Here is a 17,122-nt window from a genome sequence, read left to right as displayed (position 1 = left end):
CATAATATTCTTTGTGGTATTATGATACATTTAAAATTTTTATGATACTTTGTAATATTTTGCATTAAATATATTTAACATAATATTTTCAAATAACTAAATGTTGCAACTACAGTCCTCCTTTTGATTTTCAATCTGACTCTTATTCTCCCAATTTAATCTTTCTTCTTTTGGAACAAATTATTAACTAATTTTGTATAATTTGGAATGAACCAGCTAGATGATTCAATGACTTGGGTTCTGATTGAACTCTGCTTTACATCTTTAAGCAAGTCATTTAAAGGCTTCAGCTCTCAGCTTTCTTATCTCTAAAATGGTGTGATGGAGTAAGATGATCTTTCTGGTTCCTTCTCTTAAGGCATTCTGTGATTTTATTAGTCTTCAGCTATGGATGCACTTGGCCAAGTTTCATACTCAATAAGGCAATTTAATCAGTATGAAAGGCAATCTGGATAATTTATCTCAACATTGTATGGTAGAACTTTTTTCCTTTCTGATTTAGCTGGAAAATTCCTTGAATTTCATCCAGGGCTATTTTGCTGTAGAATTTCAAATTTTAACTTCCACATTATTTCATTGCCAATCCATTTTATTTGATGCTAATGCTGATCTGAGGGCCTCTTTCTTTATGAAGCAAACAAGACTTCTGAATCCATGAACTCATGGAATTGGCAAAAACTATAAAATGAACATGTTTGGCCCATTATCAAGGGTGGCTAGGTTATGGTGGCTAGGTTATGGTGCCCGAGTTTAGTGCATCTTAAATGTGTAACAGTTATTGAGAGCTTTTGTTGAGGGTGCTATAACTGCTTCTAAACCAGTTGTTTCTTTTCCTTCATTTCTTTTTAAAACCACAGGGGAATTGCTTGGAACATCAAATTTATTTCCCGGCAATTTCTGGCATGGGACAATATTGAAAAACAGAATCTACTCAATTTTCCCAGATGAAGAATAAAAATGAATAACAATAAAACTGCTATTACTTTGAATATTTTTTTATTGTGATAACATAATATTTAGAATTTTAACCATTTTTAGCTACACAGTTCTATGTCACTACATATATCCATAGTATTGTGCAACCATCACCACCTGGAACTTTTTCATCTTTCAAACTGAAACCCTATATCCCATTAAACTATAACTTCCAACTGCCCCCTCCTGCCAACCCCTGGAAACCATCATTGTACGTTTTGACTCTATGAATTTGATATTTCTAGGTACTTCATATAAATGGGATCGTACAATATTTATTGTTTTGAGACTGACTCTTTTCACTTAGCGTACTTTTTCCAAGGTGCATCTACTATGTAGCAGGTATCAGAATTTCATTTCTTTAAAGACTGAAAAATGTTCCATTGCATGGATATACCAGCTTTTGTTTCTGTCTGTGGACATTCAGATGGTTTCTGCCTTCCGGCTATCATAGGAAATGTTCTATAAACATTTGTGTATGAATCTTTTTCCAAATCCTTGCTTTCCGTCTTTTGCATATATACACAGAAACAGAATTGTTGAATCATATAGTGTTTGAATTTTTGAAGAGCTTCCATACTGTTTTCTACAAAGACTGCATCATTTTCTGCGTCCGTATTAACCTATATCAAATATATCATGCTGATAAAGTTGTATGGAAGTAAAACTTTTCTCTTGGAACCATCTAAGCACAGATGTAATGATGATAACTCATTGGACTTGTCTTTGCATGAAAACAGCAGTTGGTGACAATCTCAGAGAGAACCTGGGTCATCAGGTTCAGACTTCTAGAACTTTGAAGGAAAGCTACTGAAGTGTAAGAGTAGTTTTAGAATGAATGAGGCAGTTAAGCTGATTAGGGTTATCAATTTAAATTAATGTTTAAATTCCAACAAGCTGGCAATAATGAGCTTTTGCCCATGGATTGTGTCTTTAATTCTTGCTTATTTGGGAGAAGCATGAAATCCTATTCTATAACTATATCGAATTAGCCCTAGCAGGGGCAAGCAGAGAAAGGAAATGCTTATATAACTAAAAGTTTCAAACCAGAGTGAAATCCATTATTGAAAATATTTACAGCTTAATTTAAAAGTCTGTAAGTGATTATAATAAAGCTAGTAATTTTCAATTCAAATTCAGCCTTCTCAAGATATAGACATTACTGATGTTTGTTCAGAGATACTAATAGGAACCACAGAAACCAAGAAAGAATGCCTGGTATATATAATAATTCTAGCTTCAAGTACTACCTAGATTTGTTCTTAGAACAAAGAATATTTTGAAGAAAAATATTTGCAGGGCAACTGCCTGATGCTACCAACGAAAAAAGTAAATCCAATATGTTTACATAATGATGGTATCAATACTAATTGTATTCTGTACCCGGATTGTCTAAAATTAGATCTTCAGAGCAATCTTCATATGTACTTTTTTATTATAAAAGAAGAATGGCAATATCCTACAAATATTTCTCTCATGAGAATAACATGAGTTAATAAATGTAAATCTTTATTTTTGATGTTCTAATAAAAAGATGCTAAAAAATACAACAAAATAATTAGTCAAGCTTGTAACATATTTTGTTATGGAAAGAATGTCAGTCTTCTAAATCATAATCTCAGAGATTTTTCTTGTTTTATTCTTATTTGTCTACCTTTCTATTATTACTTTCTGTGCTGTTGTTTTTTTACTAGGAGTCACTACCTCTAACCCAAGGGATCTAGCCTACGTTAGTTTTGCTAATGACAAAGAGTATTACACCCAAATTTGGTCTGATCCCATTTGCCTATACATTGTTAATGTTTATGATAGACATGTTGAAATTTCTCTTGATTCTTCCAAGTTTTAAACTAGAATCAAGTTTTAAACCTTGATTATCTTTTGGATTACTCTGTTCATACTATTGATGATAGTGTGAGCTTCAGTTTATTTAATGCAAAGGCATGTTTTAGTTTTATATTTTGCACAATTCATGTAGTCAGGTTTGATTAGTGTGGCTGTGTTGAAATTTGTGTTTAGTTTAGGGTCACCTTTTGGAACGTGTTCTGTTAACATTGTTGATATGAACAATAAAGCAATCAAAAGCTACTAATTCTTGTTCGAATAGAAATAGGATAATTACGTGCTTGGGAGGGCAGGACCATGGACTATATGGTTGACTCTATTAAATATTTAGGGGGGAGAATTAGAGCAATAGGGAATTATTCTTATGATATTCCTTCCTTGAAATACTCAGAAGGTCAACAAACAAAAATGTGAGCAAGTCACTTAATGTATTTGGTTCAAATACTCTGTCATATCCATGGTTGATGTCATTATCGTTTGATAAATAGTATTTCAGACTTAGAGCTGAAGTGGTCTTTTCTTTCTATATACATAGTGAAGCTTAGCAGACATTTTAAACTTTCCTTTAAAATTTCTATTATGGACTTTTTCTAATGTAATGCCTCGGGTGCTGCTGACAGTGATTGTGGCTTTCCAAAATTACAGAATTCTGAAAACGAAAAATAAATCTCCAATGTGCTTTCTAAAGTTCTACAAAACTCTCAGTGTGGAGAGGCAAATTGAAACAATGTACCTGTTTTTTTTTTCCTCCTTACTCTTATTGGATATTACTTTTCTTGGCAGTCCCTTATCTTTACTTGGCTAGCATTCTTGAACTTTCTTAACTATAAAATCTGAATCTCTGAACTTCTTATTCATTGCACAGGATTTTTTTGTTTACAAAAATTTTTTTTGCTACATTTTACCCTGAACCAATTTTACCTTCTCTGACCTGAAAGCAGCATATTCTTCCTATTGTATAATCTTCTTTGGGTTCATACCCATAGCATCCCTTATGCCTTATTCTGCCACCTTTTTACGTTTTTTTTTTTCTAGTTAAAGTTCACTGTATTCAGACTCCCTAAAAAAATAAGAAGGTAGGAGAGAATCTACTGTTTCTCTCTCATAAAGCTCCTCAAGATACTATTGAGGCTTGTGTTAATAAGAGCTGTTTAGATTCTTTGGTGACCTTGCTTGACCTCAGATCACTTATTACACTCTTCTTCAAGTAGAAAGCCGTATAAGAGCAAACAGACGAGCAGCTGACATGTAGTAAGATTGGAAAGTTTTTTTAATTCATGGATGATGGGTCTTGGCAGGGAGTGTTTGTCCTTCTTTTTCTTTTGTATTTTCTCTCACTCCAATATTCTTGGTACCAAATATGAACATTAGGCTATAATGCAATAAACACATATCATCTCTCTTAATTGAAGAAGGAGCTCTCCATATTTTTGAAGGTAAAAGAAAGTAATATACAGTATTCAATGTCAAAACAGGACATCTTTTCATCACTGCTATGGAGTTGAACATCCATTCATTCATCTCTTCAATAAAAATACATGGGCTTCCGGTATGTGTCAGACTTTACCACAGGCACAGTGATGAAATGATATTTAAGATATTGTTTTTGTTTTAAGGATTGCCTTGAATGAATGAATAGGAAGGCCAGGAGTGCACATATAAATACCATGAAAAGCAATGGACTAATAATAATAATAATAAGGCAAATAGCTTTTTGTGGGATCATATATTTCTGAAGGTTATAGAGTATTCCCTTCTCCTAGGTTCATCTAGGAATTTCCCAGTTTGGGGAAGATGATTTATGATCTGTTAAATCCATTATTTCAAGGCTCAGTAAAAACCAGACAGATTTGGGGGTTTGGGCATTCGGCCTGTGGTATTGGGTACTTTTTAGACAGAGGATGTCTTCATTCCTGCTCATGCCTGTGGCCATCACAGTCACTAGCCTCATGTTGACACTGGCTGAAGTTCTAGAACTGTGGCCCTTAGGTTAGCCCAACTTGGTTAGCCTTATTTTCAGGGTTGGGGATGATCACAAAGGTGATCTGTAATTTTAGAGGCTGCTGTGGCCTCTGGAAGTGCCTACTTTCCTCCCAAGGGAAAGACTCTAGCTCTCCCTTTCCCACCACCATTTCCCAAGGGCAATCACTCTCCCCTAGCACCTGCCACCCTGGTTCTGTCCTGCTTCCACCTGAGCAAGAACTTCTCATTGAGAGTCCTCTGGAGGTTGGCTGAGATTTTGTAGATAGGTGGATCCATGGGTTGAGTTGATTTTTTTGTGTTTCAGATAAAAGCAGCACCAATGAACATTGGCTTTCTCCAAGCCCTTGAGGGACTCTTCAAAGCTGAGCCACCTCGGTGTGGGGAGGCAGAATGATCACTGTGAACTCCTTCATGTAAATGGCTGAATTATGGCTGAATGCATTCTCCTCACTGTGCTGGGACATAGAATGAACAAATTTGATCTGAGTTTTAAATAGTGAGAAGGCAGCTCCTCATGAAAACATTTCCCCCACCTTGAGTCCTGAGGGTCATCTCTTTTCCCTTTCTAACAAAGCCCTGTGCTAAGGAGGAAGGAAAAAATAGCATCTTCAACGAATGATATGATCCTGTAGGGATACTTACATTTCAGAGAAAATTAAACAAATACAATATTTGACCACTTATTTGGGTCAGTAGAGATGTGCTTTGACTCACAACTTTATTTCTTCTCTCTGTTAGGGATTATAAGTCTAGACTGTTTGGGAGAGTCAGTGATCTCATATTCAAGTTGAGTTACTTCTAATCACATCCTTCCACACTGACCCAAAGGATACACATTCTGAGGTAGATAAAGGCTGGTGATGGGTGGGAAGCAAAGAAATTTCAATATATGAGGAGACATTCAAAATTATACCCAGTTTGAGATTTCCTATGTTTCAAGACAATCCTCCAATTAGGAAACCTTTCATGCCGAGTTTCTCCTAGGTATTTTCCAGCTATATTTATCCCAACCTTATAATCACAAATCCATGTTTCTCTGTGTCAGAACTACCTTTTTTTTTTCTGTTGGTAGAATCCCTCACTTAGGAAACTTTCCTTCCTTTTCATTGAGATTGCCCTCAGCCCAGGATTCATCTCCATTATCCTAATGAGTACATGCAACTGAACCATAGAAAACAGCTGATGTTAGTACATTTTGACCTATGAAAATGGCAGTTTCAGACGTTTAAGATTGATATCTCCTGAATTCTGATTCAATATGTCCAGAGCAATACTCCAGATGTTGCACAGAACAATTCCATGTGACTACTGGTACTACAAATTCTCCCAGAGGGCTTGGTGATTATAGCCTTTCCAAGTATATATTTTTTCAAGGTACCTCCACCAGTTTGAGTTGCAGACATGCTTAGTTGTTCAAGTCCAATCAGTAGCCATAGCTGCACGTTTGCAAAACATGGTTGTGTGCATACGCATGCGTGCACACGTGTGCGCGCGCACACACACATACACACACACACACACATACAGCAAATGCCAATTCAGTTAGCAATAAGAAGCAAGAGAAACACTTTTCTAAATGTTTTGTAATTTGAAAGGCAGATTCTTCCACAAATAAGCAAGTCTCTACTGTCTTTTATGCAGAGATCTGCTGGTTCCTTTTATTCATCTCTTTGCCTTTATATCCATTTCCTCAGCTATGCAATCACCAAAGATGGGATATTGATTTTTCCAAGGGGACCTTTTATTGTCTTAGACAAGGTCCCTCTACCACTCCAAGGATAGGATAAGGTGGAAAGGATAAAAAATCATGGTAATGCCTTTGTTAATTCAGTATGAGTATCTGCTCTGGGCTGTTGAAGTTTGACAAATAATTTTCCCAGTGCATCTTAGGAAAGAAAATTAGGGTGCTATACATTTGTCCTACCCACTTCTTTAATCTGTTCCCTTTTGTATAATGAGGAATTATTTGATGTTTTGCCTTTTTTGTTACTAATGACAACACTGGTCACATGCAGATGGCCATTCAACTATTGGGTGAAGACAAAGCCCAATGTCACAATCTTGCCTTTAAAGTAGTATAAGAGAATTTTAGATTTATCTGGAAATCACCATTTGATAAGTCACTGGAAATCACCATTTGATAAATCACACCTTTCCACATAACAGAGCAGCACCACAAGGGAGAAGTCTGGTCCTGAAGCCATAATGCTCCTTTGGGGTCTTGAAACTGGAACACAGAGAATGGAGCAACTTACACAGAATCACACAGCTAGACATGAAGGAAGCAGGATTCGAATCCTGCGTGCCCAGCTGTGGAGTCAGGAACTCGCCCCTACATTTTGCATGACTGCACAATGCGTACTACGTAGCATGAAGAATATCACCTCCAGACTCAGACTCCAGAGTGACAGCGAACACTGAGGAACTAAACAGAGCAGCTCCCCCTCCGGCTTCCCTTCCTCAGCTTTTCCCTGAACTAAGGTACCTAGCTCTCCTGGATCTTTTTGTCCTGTATCAGTTTGAAAAGATAACATGCTTCTCAAAGCAGGGCCAAGTCAGAGTAGGAGCTGCGGCAACTTAGGTGACATCCTCTTTCAACATTGCCCCAAACTGCTTTTGAAGCGCAGTTTTCAAACGCTTCCAATGTCCATGACCAGCAGCACTGGGCTGTGTAACTCTCTGGGGGTCCTATGCTGCTGCCTTCCTTTCGGGTCACTTTTTCTTGTAAACTTGCTGACTCATTCTTTCCAATTCTGAAGATTTCCCTAAGTTCCTTTGTACACCACCTCACAGCTGCATATTTAACTCCAAAGTTGGATTTTCATGTTGTGGTGATGGCTCTCTGATGCCTTTCCAGGCAACTCAAATGAAGCAGAGAGAAGTCTTCTGGAAACAGCATTGCAAAGGACACAAGCTCTGGAGATAGGGCGATGGTCAGAAGTTCTCTACCACTTCCTAATTCTGAGGTCAGAGGCAAATCCTTTAACCGCAGTGACTCTCAATTTGCTTATGGATAAAAGGGGGATGATGATAATAGTAGCTCACTTATTCTGAGTACTTTTTTTTGGCAGGAGGCAGGCACCGGCTTAGGCTCCTAGGTTACCCATTTGTTCACCACAACATTCTACACTGTAGGTAAAATAAATTACAGAGATCAGGAACCTGAGCCTTAAGGAGGATAAACAAATTAACTAAGGTCTCACCGTCAGTAAATGTTGGAACTAGAATTTAAACCTAGTTCTGTCTGACGAGGGAGCTTTTGTTTCTATCTTTTACTAAATACCAGTTGCGCTCTTAGTATTATACGCATAGTAGTTTCTTAGGACACTTGTGGAATTTAAATTAAATAACGTATCTAGAAAAGGTTCAAGTGCACTTTCTTAAGAAATAATAGTTGCCTTTCCTCGGCTCCCTTTCCCAAGTTCCTCCAGTGATGGGAAACGGCGTTGGCAGGAAAGATAGGGCAGCTATTTTTGGCTGGGTGAGCAGGGCTGCACAAGGGGAGAACTGGGAGCGATTCTGCATCTCCAATCAAACCAGGCTGGCAGCTTTCAGCTATGTCTATACATAGGTCTGGCTGGCCTTGGTGGGTATGTCTTTATTTAGAATCTCATGTCCCTTTTTGAACCTTGTAACTTGAGAAAGAGTGAACAACTGAGGGAAAAATGAAAAAGATTAATGGATTAAAACATATTTGCAAAAAAAATCCTATAGGAATTGGGATTACTTAGCCTGGCGAAGGGAAGACAGGGGGTATAATTCTTTGACTATGTTTAAGATTATATTCGTGATAGTGGCAATATACTTTTCTCTAAAAGTAAAAAATTTGACCTGTTGACATCCAAGTCCTTTCAAAATCTAAAATGTATCATGTCTCTGAAAATGAAACATGGAAGTAAGTATTAGGATGAGAAGAAAAATTTCAGAACCATGAGGACTTCATGACAGTGTAACTGGATATTAATTTTTTTTTGTAGGTTGAATGCTTTGGAAAATATTCTAGATCCTTCCTTCTTCATGTGGCTGCTTTTGCTGGTCTGTTTAGGTGAGATTCAGTTGTCTATGTTATGGATCTCAAAAATAGAGCTCACTTAAGCTTTTATTGATATAAAAATTCTGTGATTCTTTTTCATGGTAAGCCCTACATATTCCTTTAAAAGTATGAAGACATATTTTACGTTCAGTGAATGAGAGTCATATGATAAACTATTCTCACTCATTTACACCTGAGAATAACTTATTTCACTTATTTTGGTAATCACTTAGGAAAGAAGACAAAAAGAACTTAGTAGAAGATGGGAGAATATCAAATGGCAATGATGCTTTCTTTTAGTCTGTTAGTCCTTTACAATTATGTGCCAAGTACTGAGTCAATGCCAGAAGCACAAATATTAATAAGACGTGACCTCATCCTTTAACAACTGTGCCAACTAGGATTGTGTTAGATGCTATGACAAACACTCTAAACACACACACACACACACACACACACACACACACACACACACAGAGTCATTTCTTGGTATCCTTAGAGGATTTGATTCAAGGACTTTTGTGATTACCAAAATCCATGGATGTTCAAATTCCTTAGTTAACATATTATAGTATAAACTACACAATCCTCCCATAACCTTTAATTCATCTCTAGATAATTTTGGTAACAACTACAATGTCAGTATTATGTAAACAGTTGTAATACTAGGTTGTTAAGGGTAATGACATAAGAGACTTACATGTTCTACACAGGCACATTTGGGTGGGGGGATACTTTTGATCTGCTGTTGGTTAAATCTATGAATACAGACCAGAGGATAAGGAGGGATGACTGTATACATAATTGTTCAAAAGCAAGAGATATGTATATACTCCTTTTATGATGGTCTAGGATAGATGTTCCTGGTTGATGAGTAGCTCCTCTATAGGCAGTCCTTAAGGGATGAAACCTCCTTCAATTCTGTGGCTCCACCATTTATTGGAACTCCACCATTAATGACATTCAGCTGATGGGAGGGGGAAGAGAGCATGGAGGAGAACTACACTCTTAGAGTGATTCATCTCACTGGAGTATTGTGGCAATAGTTACATGTCCATGAACAAATTAAATCAGAGTTTTGGTAAAGAACAGCTAGCGCAAACTGAACTTTGATGCACAAAATTTTATGAGATAAGTTACCAGGTCTCACAGAAAGTTTGCCTGTTCTACCATGCCACTCTGCATGAATGAAATCCCATAAGCCCTGATCAGGGGCATTATTAGATTGAACTTCCCAGTTGGTTTAAAAATATAACTTCTTATCCAGGGCCCTTTCTTTCTCCCTCACTCTCCCCATCTTGCCTGCATCCCTGGGGCCACTCTTCTCCCTATATGCTCTAGAAGGGTCAGCAAACAATGGGCCAAATCCAGTCTGATGCCTACTTTTATATGGCCTATGACATGAGAAGGTTTTTTGAATTTTTAAATAGTTGAAAAAAAATCAACAGGATCATTTTTGTGACATGCTAAATATAAAACAATATTTGAATTTTTGTGACCTTAAAGGTTTTAAAAAATACAGCTTTGCTCCTTTATGTACACATTGCCTATGTTTGCTTCTGCCTATAACCAAAGAGTGAAGTGGCTGCAACAGAGAGGGTATTATCCATAAAGCACAAAATATTTGTCATCCAGCTCTTGGCAAAAAAGTTTGCAGATCACTGGTCTAGGGCATAAGACAGTGGGAGAGAGCCTCTATTGGGTATAAAGGTATGAAAACCATGCTCTAAGTGTGCTGCAAAATTAGAAGAAGAGGCAATAAGGAAGGGCAAGGTGAGCCCAAGTTCCCAATTCCCAGTATCAATAATGATGAGAAAGAGAAGGAGATCAGACTTAGAAGATGAGACTTATAATTATATCCAAGTCAAGAAAGCAAAGCAAGAAATTTTGTAAATAAAAGGGCCTCTCAGAAGGAATTTGGGGGGGGGCACCTATTAGGAGGAGCCACTCCTAATATTTTATTAATGTTTCTTTTATCCTTTTAAAATTTATGTTCACGTGCATGCTTTTGATCCTAAGGCTGCATTGTTTCATCTTTTTATTTTATTCAGTATCTACAATAGTGCCTTCCACCCAGTAGGTACGTAGTCAATTTTAATTGATTGATTGAGTAAGTGAATGAATAAACGAGAGAAATACAGGCTGTGGCATTGGTATGATACTTCTATGCAAATTTTAAAAACATGACTAATTTGGGCATATGCAGCCCTGTAGGCACACACCTCTTCTTGCTCTCTAGCCCGACAGTTCTAGGCAGCGAAGAACCTGTGCTGGATGATGCCCTGTCTTTATTGGAATATGTTACTGGGCTTTTTTATTCAGCAGGACTTTTGAGTATGCAATGCAACTTAGCAAGTGTGTTGGTTAATTTTATGCGTCAACATAACTGGTTAAGGGATACCCAAGTAGCTGGTAAAACATTATTTTTTGTGTGTCTTTGAGGGTACTTCTGGAAGAGATTAGCATGGAACCTATAGACTCAGTAAAGATCTACCCTTACCAATGCAGGTGGGCAACAGCCAATCCATTGAGGGCCTGAACAGAACAAAAAGGAAGAGAAAAGGCAGATTTGCTTTCTCTGCTTGCACTTGGACATCATGTTTTGTCCGTGGACATTAACATGCTTGACTCTTAAGACTTTCGTGTTTGGACTGGAACTATGCCAACAACATTCTGGGACCTCTATCTGCACATGACAGATTGTGAGACTTCTTAGCCTTTGTATTGCACAAGCAATCTCTTGTAATGAATCTCTCTTTATATAGCTGTGTGTGTGTGTGTGTGTGTGTGTGTGTGTGTGTGTGTGTGTGATAGCTACCATGTATTGGTGAGGGTGTGTGTGTATATATATATGCACATACACACAACCTATTCTCTGGAGAATTCTAATATAGCAAGATTTGTGCTGATACTCACCTATATGTGGTACATGGAAGTTATCTGGTCTCCTAAATTTGCCCAAAACAGAACAGAAGAAAAATGCAAAGAAATTGTGAAGTCATTTGCCTGCAGCATGTAAATTGCTTGGTATAAGGATACATCTTCAAATACTCAGATGTTGATCAATTTTCAGCTTAAAAGATGACCAGATGCTAGTTCAGAGGGAAAGGTTATATGCTATAAAAATACTTCATGCCAGATATGGGAGTAGTGTAGAAATTGGAGCCTATATAAATACTTTGGTGTTATTCCATTTGGAAACATGCCATGAAAAATAACCTAGAGTAGTTCTGAAAAAGTGTCAATAAATCATCTATTTAGCTCGACATTGCAATGTACCAATTTATTTCTTTTATAAGCTTAAGTGCTCTTCAAAGCCAGACAGCATTAAAGCTCTAGTTTGAAATTTGCCCTCAGATAGGCCTAAAGGATGACCAAAAACTAGTTTAGAGAAAAGATTAGGGAAGGTGCTCAACTTCATTTGTTCTAAAATAACTGACATTTCATGTAGGACCCCTAGCCCTAATAGGATTTTGAACTAAAAGACTTATGCAATGGCTTCCAGTATACTTTTCCTTCCCAAGTGCACCCCGGTCATTCCATTATCTTTTATTTCTTCTCTTCTGTCACCCCTTTCTTATTAACTTGTCTTTGCCTCTTCCTGCACCTCTGTCATTCTAACTGGCTAGTTAGTAGTCTCTTGCTGCATTACTAAGTCATGTGAGAGTGACCCCAGAACAAGGACATTGGCAGTTAGTTTACTGTAGCATTACTGGGGGAGAGAAAGGATTCAGTGGCATGGAAGAAACTCTGAATACAACAGCTTAATTAAAAGGTGGCTTCATCAAAAGCCTTCAGTGTACTAATGATCATGTGATCCCATAAGGTATGGGACACATATCACATACAATGTCAAACATACTTGGTATACTTTTTTGACTTCACAACTTCTTTTGGTGAGAAGGAAAAATGTTCTGGGATGCCCTATGTTCAGAGCCAGGACAAAATGGCCCTTACTGTGTTGAAGAACAAAATTTAAAGTCTAAGACAGTTTAGGAAAGGTATATATTCAGAAACTTGCATAAGAGAACTCATCTGGAGTCTCTTACATGAGCAGGTGTACAAAGGGGTGTGTGTGTTTTATAGACTTTGAAAGATGAAATAATGAATCTCTCTGTCAAGCATTCTGTTAGGATGGGACTTAGGAACTGGAGGTCACTTTCGAAATTTGTTTTCAAAGGTATTTGGCTCTCATCCTCCATACGGGGACAAGTGATCAGTGTAAGTACATTTCACAGAAGGAAGAAGGTGTGGGGTCTGATGGGACTCACTGCCATCACCTGTCATTGTCCTTATAGAAGGAGTTGCTTATCAAATAACTTCTCAAATGTGACAACAGGTCAGAATATGTATCTCTGGATTGAAGATTTCTGAGAGCCAGTTACTATACTAAGTTACTATACTATACCCTTGCATTAACTTTCCATGTAGCATTTTTCTTTATTTAAGGACACCAAACGTTCAGGCAGTTGTTATTCCATTTTACACCTGGAGAGGAATTAATTGTCCAAGTTAATGACAGAATAATTATGAAGTTCAGCCTCTAGTCTGACCAACCCTGAAAGTTCTTCCCAATACACCATTCTTTTTCTCTTACTGAATCCTGGTAAATCCAGAAGTACAAGCATTTCATATTATTTTATATTTCACAGGTCACAAAAGAGTATATTACAAAAAAAGAGACCAAATTTTGGTTATACTGAAATACTGTCAAATTAAGAATTACTTGTCACAAATGTAATATTCATCTGCTTTTTACCACTCTGAGGTCCCTATTTTGGGAAAAGATGTGTGCTTTTTTTGTTCTATGATATTTGCTGCTACTGTACTTGATCTAAAGTGTTTTTCCAGACCTATGATGATTCTCAATAAATACTTCAATAATGGATGAAGATAGAGTTTAGAATTAGAATGGAGTTATATTGTTTTTTTTTTTGCATGGTTTTCAACGTTTGAAATTAACCCAACAATCCAAACTTGTTTATTTTTTAATATTAAAAAATTTTTTAGTTGTATATGGACTCAACATCTTCATTTTATTTATTTTTTTTTATGTGGTGCTGAGGATCAAACCCAGTGCCTCATGCATTCGAGGCAAGTGCTCAACCACTGAGCTACAACCCCAGCCCCTACAAACTTGTTTTATACTGTTCCCCCATCTTCCACAACTCATATCCTCTTCTTTAAAAAGTCAGCTACTTTTACTTTATAGAAAATCTGTTAACATTTCGATTCAGTTTCTTTCTATTTTCTTTTCTTTCTATTTACACTTCCCCCATAATTCAAAACTCAGCTCAAGCCTTCATGAAGATAATTAGTGCAAAGGAATGTCTGAACAGAGAAAACTGGTCTTCTTTATAAAGTGGATATTTTCTCCAATTTAATACAGATTCAAATAATAAGGAATGGTCATCCACAGTTCTAGATCGAGGTTTAGGATCTAGAAACACTGCAGATTTGGGTTTATCTGTTGTCCCTACCACCACTCTTCCTCTTAATCTGCTAGTAGAATCCTGAGAAGCAATTCAAGACATCATATCATTCTACCTATATGTTCTTCAGATAAGGGTTTTACTCTGAAATCTTAATTCACTTTGTCATTTATTAGTTGTGTGATTGTGGGAGGTTTTTCAAAATCATTCTGAACCGTTTCTTCTTTGACATGGTAATGGTGATGATGGTGATGATGATGGTGATGATGGTGGTGATGATGATGATGATGGTGATGGTGATGGTGATGGTGATGGTGATGATGATGATGATGCAGACACATGCATTCATTTCTTGCAGTGGTCCCATCAGGCATAAATGAGATAATATCTGTGAAGAGTTTTAGCATACAGTGAAAACTTAAGCAAATTTTAGTTCTCTTATCCACTTGTAGCATTTTCTGAAGACATTTTATTGAATGCTTTCCTTTTAAATTATATTACTCCAATTTGTGTAGCTCTACTCCTTTATATTCCATTAGCAATTAAAAATTATATTCTACCTCATCCAAAATATATATGAAGCATAAGAGAAGACAGAAAAATAATCCAATAAATATGGGCCAAGGGAAAAAATGAATTAAAGAAATACATTGGAGGGTTAAATGCAAAGAAAAGTTTAATATGCTATAGTAATGCAATGCAATTGTGAGAGGTACTGAAGTTTGGATATTTAAATGCACATAGATGTAAATGCATATATTTGTAAACTGTGTGTTAGTTCTGTATCTGTACTGAGGTTGCTAACTATAAACAGAAGAGTTCTTACCTTCACTGTTTACTTTCTCCAGAAGAATGACAGGCACTGAAATCAATTGCTGGTTCTCATGGAGATGATTTTTGTCAGAGAGATTGTTGAAAAATTATTGTGTTTTAAAATGCCATGTTTAATGATTTCCTCTGATTTCAACAATAAAACTGACTACAATTTATTGAGGTATAAAAATACAGTGGAATGCTAGCTCTTAGTTTACAACTATAGAGACTAAGTGTCTCACTGAACTAGAAACAATTTTACTTCTTTCTGTCTATATTTTGTCTTTCAATTCCTTCCTTTGACTTAACTATGTTAGGTAGTAGATCCCATATGATGTTGAGTAGAAGCACTTAGATGAGATTTTTTAAATGTTTCCCTTGATCCAAGGGGACTTGTTTAATATTTTGTAATTGATTAGACTAGTTGTGGGGTTTTATAGATGTCTTTTTTTTTTTGTTTTGTTTTACTAATTGAGAAAGCTCTTTTTCTTTCCTAGTATTTCTGAGAATGTTTATCTTGAATGGAATTGAATTCTGTGAAATGTCTTTGGTTTGTGTATTGAAAAGTCATATAGCTTTTCCCTCTTTGGTCTTTTAATATTGTGTTTTATAATGATTGACTTTTGAGTGTTACAGTAACCTTAGATTCCTGGAACAAACCCCACTTGGACATATCATGTTATCCTTTTTACATGTGGCAAGTTGCATGTACTTAGAGTTTGTGAAGAAATTTTATGTATATCCTATGGGTCTTTAATTTTGTCTTCCTAAAATGTTTTAGTTAGATTTTGGTATCAGGGGAATGTTATAGGTAATAAAATAAGGTAAGAAGTATTTCAAAGACTATTTTCTGAAAGTGTTCGTGTGAGATTGGCATTATTTCTTCCTCAACTGTTTGCTACAATTCACTAGCAAAACCCATCATGACTTGGAGCTTTCTTTGTGGGATCTTAAAAAGAAATTACTAAATCAATTTCTTTATTAGCTATGTCTTCCCATGTACATGTATGTATATTAATATAGGAAGGTATCCTTTCCCCTTATTTCTTCTTGCATCAGTTCTGGAATACTATTGTGATTTTCAGGAAAAAATCTTAAACTTTACTCAAGTTGTCAAATTGATTGGCATACAGTTATTTCCTTGTGCTCATGATTCTAGTAAGTGGCAAAGAACAAGGCAAGCCATCTTGTGACCTCATGTCCAGTAACTTATCTACTATCCTAATACACAATGCAAATTATGACTTAATGAATTGGGCAAATATTTGTTATTAACCTATCATGCATGAAAGTTTTTGCAATGCTGTGGAAATTAAAATGTTTACGATGATATCTTTGGCTTTAAGTATTCCATAGTCTAGTAAAGCAGACAAACTATAGATTTTTGATACAAAGTGATAAGAGCTACCATAAATTGCAGATCACAAAAGAGGAAGTAATTAATTACCCTTGGAAGTGGAGAGATCAGAGAAGGGTTTATAGAGAGGGAAATATTTACCCTGGGCCTAAAAGGAGCTATGGGAATTTCCCAGTAGAAAAAAAACTCATGGTATTGAAGTGAGAACATGGAAAGGAACCCAGGTATGAAAAGGCAGGTTGTATTCAAGGAAGAATGACCAATCTGTGCTAGTAGAGGGTTACGTTCAGAAGAAGAGTTTAAGATGTAGGTGGGGGGGAGGTTTTGAAAGCTCTAGTCATAAATGCCTGCTAGTTGGTATCTGAGCAGCCACTTGGATTCCCTAAGTAAAGACATGGCACAGTCAGGGTGTAGAGCCTGAACAGAACTGGCTGTACTCCTCAAAAATGAATTTGAAATTAGATGCGTAGGATCACCTGGAGAGGTTTGTTAAAAATGCAGATTCCTGAATCCAATCCCATCTCCATTCATTGGCACCAGGACAGGAAATGTGTCTGTTCCGGCCTTCAGGTGATTCTTGACACACACCAAAATTTGAAAATAAATTGGAGTAGAATTTTGGATTTCAAACTGTTCTCTGATCCAGGGTCTCCTGAACTTACTTCCAACAAATCATCTCCTTTT

Source organism: Urocitellus parryii, chromosome 4, assembly GCF_045843805.1.
Source record: "Urocitellus parryii isolate mUroPar1 chromosome 4, mUroPar1.hap1, whole genome shotgun sequence".
Lineage (NCBI taxonomy): Eukaryota > Metazoa > Chordata > Mammalia > Rodentia > Sciuridae > Urocitellus > Urocitellus parryii.
The sequence above is the reverse complement of the archived record's forward strand: the minus strand, read 5'-3'. Positions refer to the sequence as shown.